The sequence below is a fragment of the Mastigoproctus giganteus genome, chromosome 8 (genome assembly GCF_048544385.1).
Source record: "Mastigoproctus giganteus isolate SK-2022 chromosome 8, ASM4854438v1, whole genome shotgun sequence".
NCBI lineage: Eukaryota > Metazoa > Arthropoda > Arachnida > Uropygi > Thelyphonidae > Mastigoproctus > Mastigoproctus giganteus.
The window spans coordinates 525,282-529,546 of record NC_143582.1 but is presented as its reverse complement, the minus strand read 5'-3'; the positions used below and the strand labels follow the sequence as shown (position 1 = coordinate 529,546).

Here is a 4,265-nt window from a genome sequence, read left to right as displayed (position 1 = left end):
CCCAACAATATCTGCCTTTGATGTTTTGAACAATACCTCAAATTCATCAAATTTATTTACTAAACTCCTAGCATTGGTGTACACGCAAGTATACCTGCACCTGTTTCTATTCTTAGCTACCCTAACACAACCCATGTGTTTACTTGTACCGCAATGGCTCCCAGCAGTCTCTGAAATATCCTGCATCTTGTTTTTCAGGCTTGTGCTCATTCTAATAGAAGCAGTGCAAGAATCTCTTTCACCTCTGCCAGTGGCTACTGTCAATCTATTGGTCTTTGTCTCCCCCCAAGCTAGCAGTTTTCCGACCCACCTAACACCGCCTCGATAGCATCAGCAAATATTCTTGCACCATTAAGTGTATCCCATCCCTGTAGAAGCAATCTCTCCTGTTAACAAGTACAGTCCAGGCTGAAAAAAATTCTACCCCTTGAGCCTTGCACAATCTTTCCAGGGCCGAATTGATCGACAAGGCTCTCATCATATACTTCCTCCTATCGTGTCTGGGCAGAATTGCAGACACTGATTTACGATGACAACGGATTAATATCGTAAAGCGGGGTACACTGTTTGTAAAGCTACGCGCGTGGTTTGAAATGCAGTATTTTTGAATGCTTAACATTCATTTTTTGCAATTAATATTTTCGATTTTGTCGATACTTTGGAAAAAGAAAAAAAATCGTTAAGCCGGAAACTCTTAAAGCGAGAACTGCCTGTATTTATCTTGTACTGCTTTAGCTATTTCTTCATTCCATATCTTTACCCTCCTCTTCTTACAGTTTTTTCCCGAATTGTCCTAGTGTATCTTTTGCTATCTACGATCTAGTTATACGAAATAATTAATTTGCGATTAAAACAGAATTTTAAATCTGAATGTTACGCACTTTTAACGGAACTATATTATTTGCGGACGTATACTTTCTTCAATAGACTAATGTGCTTAATTTTGCAGCAAGGACAGTTCACAAAACAGTTGTTGCTCTGCCTCCAAACGACGCCACGTCACAGCAGCTTCTCGCCGTGTGATTGGATGGAAAACAACGACCTGGGGAAGAACTCTGTAACTGCGCAGTAGATGAGGCTGCAGCGCGGTTCGCTCGTACTAGCAGTGGTCACTGGAATGCAAGTCGCGGAGAAAGGAAATCTTTCTGAGAGGCGGCCAGGTATGAATTTCTCTTTCTTTTAGTTTATAAATACACGAAAATATGAAGTGCGCATAGTTCGTAACATACCATTGCTATGATCGCGTGATATCTGGTTTTCGTCGCTGAATTCCTCATAGAACTTACTGAGGATGTGGCAGCCATCTTTGCGTCCTGCTGGTGACGTGGCAGAGCTGTCGACCCAGACGTCGGACATTTTTTTCTCCACTTTGTGCCTTCTTTCTTTTACTATCTCGCGCTCTGAGAAAATTCTTTATTCTAGTTATGTTCGTTAACACAATACATTTTCAGCTTTAATTCGAGTTAGTGCTCTCTAAGCGTTGCTGAGGTATTTCTTCAGTTGCCTCAGTCTCGTGATTCGAAGCTCAGCAGCAGCTATTGCTTGGATTGTACTCTGTTGAGCCTTCGTCGTTATTTCTGTTAAGATTTTGTTCCTCTTAAGAATTTATTGTTCTATTTTCCTTAAATTGTGTTACATACCTTTTCCTTGGTGTTCCTCTTCTTCTTTCCCCATCCATCATTCCCTCTAAGATACTTTTGTTTTATCCGTATTCCTGTAATGGCTGTATTTCAATCGCTAAACTAATCGTCGCAAAGGGGAACCGATCGAAGGATGGATGCAACAATTCCATTTCATTAGGTGGTAGCTGGCTCTCATCAACCTGTGCAGTACCACCACTTTGCTTATTGGAGGCTTGAAGTGGTGAAACCACATGTTTAGTCTGTAGAGCCAAGTTTCCGGCATCCCCACCCACATACTTCTCCTATAAGAAAGAGATTTAGGAACGCTTTGTACAGATGTTATGTGAAAAAATTACCATCGGTGAATGCTCATAGTACAAAGTTTCAATTTATACAAATTCCAGGTGAGTTTTTTTTTTTATAATTTATTTCCGCACATTTTTACCAGTTCAGGATATGCATCTAAAACTAATATAGTCCTTTTTTCTGAGATTAAAAATTAAAACCAAGGGACTCATCTATTTTTTTTTTATTTTAGAGAATTGCAAGCATCTTATAGAAAATTACCAGATGAGAATTCGAAACTGTAACCCCCCTCTAATGCCAATGTACTTATTGTCAAATTCGGAAATGTCATTATCGTGTACTCCGTCTTATGATGTTTATCAGAACGAAAAATAGTTTCTAGTAAACAAACAAAATTCAGGTAAAAATGGATTTTGTAAAAAAAATAAATTACAGTATTTAAATAATACATTGAAATGTACAATTTTTATTTTTTTGATACGAGGACGATTGTATATTTTTTTGTTATAGATCCGACGGCGATATTTGTCCAGTTCCTTTTTGCAGTGCTCTTTCAGAGAACGCATCCTAAATTGCTAAAAATGGAAGATTGGGACAATCTAATTTTTACACTTCACATTACTACCACAAGAAAAACAACGATTGGAATAAACACGATAGTGACGTATTCGTAAGTTAACTTTCCATTAACCATTCAAATTAACTAATTTGATACTATTAATATTAGATTTTCATTTTGTGCTTTCATTTAGGGATGGGATCTAGTAAAGAATCGTTATCAACCTGAACAACCACACTATTTCACCGATTCAAAAAAGAGATTTATGCAATGTTTCAACAGCTGCACTTATGTGAAAGGATTGCCATCGGAAAACCTTCAGAAAAAGTTTCAATTTATACAAATTCCAGGTAAAAATTATTATTTTTTTTTTAAATATTTTAAAACAGTTCGGACAAATTTTTGTTCATTAGTTCATTTCATAATGAACATTTCAGTATTAGTTCATTTCATAATGAACAAAATGTTCATTTTGTTCATTATTTTTTTTTTTTTATTTTAGATAATTGCAAGTATCTTATAGACCATTATCTGAAAAATCCTAATGCTCCTTCTTCAAATAAGCAGATCTACTCACCGGTCAATGAATCATTACTACCATGTACTTCCGAAGAACGAATTTCAGGTAAATATGGATTGTTCATTATTTTGAATTTTCAAATTTATTACTTCAAAAAAAATTTTTTTTGCTGATTAAAACGTTTTTTAGATAACTGCAAATCAGATCCAAATTATAGTTTTTATCCAAATAACTCTGTAAAATCGATCTACTCACCGTTCAGTGAGTTGACATGTCTTTATCATGTAATTCGTCTTATGTATTTTTTTACAGGTTATAATTTTTTTGAAAGTATTTTAAAAAACCTAATATTGTAAACTTTTTTTATAGATATTAATAACTGACCTGAATTTCTTCTAAATCGATGTGAAGATGAAAGATGAAATTATTTCTCCAGAGCAAAAGATCTACTCATTTTTCATACTAGACCAATGAAAAATAAATAATTTAAAAAGAATATAAAAATTGATTGTAATTTTTTTTTGTCTAACACAAACATCTGTATCTTATCTTATGAATAAATTAATATTCTCAAATCGTCAAAATCTTTTTAATTCTAAAAAAAAACAAAAAAAAAAACGAGTCTTTCGACTAAAATCGACAGTAATTTTTGCAAAAGAACAATTATTACAAATCATACCATTATAAAATTATTTATTTTTTTTTACAAATGCCAGTTTTAAAGCTTAGCTCTTTAGAAATTAATTTTAGTGAAATTGTGAATTCACTATAGAAATATTTATAGCTATTCTCTGGTTATATAGGTCTCCACGCATCGACTTGCCAATCAACTGAAAAAGAGATGAATCATCAGATGTTTAAAAGTGCCAAAGAATACAGTGATAGTTATTATTTCTATGAACTTTGTCTTCATTTGAATAATGATAACTCTTTTTTTTCTTATGTCAAATCGACCTTGGAAAACTATTTATTTTGAATGTGAAAAAAAAAAAATTATAGAAATGTGTGACAAAAATAATGAAAATTTTTGTGAACTTTTTAATCGTAATTTAATCGAATTTAAATTACAAGACATAGTACTTTTTGTGTTAGTGAAATGGTATTAAATGAATCAGATTTTGATTTTAGAAATAATATTTTGTATAATCTCCCTAGAGATTATTACTATTGGTTATTTCAGATGTATGGCATTTCTTTCGAGTACAGAAAAAAAGATGTACTTCATGAGTTTTTAAAGTTTTTCGAATGCACATTACGA

At 33.3% G+C, this 4,265-nt stretch overlaps 1 long non-coding RNA gene across 2 annotated transcripts; it reads left to right on the top strand.

Annotated features, from left to right (window-relative positions):
- The first annotated feature begins 993 nt into the window (after positions 1 to 993).
- On the top strand, positions 994 to 3,476 carry LOC150081186 (uncharacterized). 2 transcript variants are annotated; one of them, XR_016547274.1, is made up of 6 exons: positions 994 to 1,160; positions 2,161 to 2,328; positions 2,439 to 2,598; positions 2,681 to 2,837; positions 2,990 to 3,112; positions 3,377 to 3,476. It is a non-coding gene; the product is annotated as an uncharacterized LOC150081186 (long non-coding RNA). The 2 variants fall into 2 exon arrangements; XR_016547273.1 differs by lacking the exon at positions 2,161 to 2,328.
- The last annotated feature ends 789 nt before the right edge of the window (positions 3,477 to 4,265 follow it).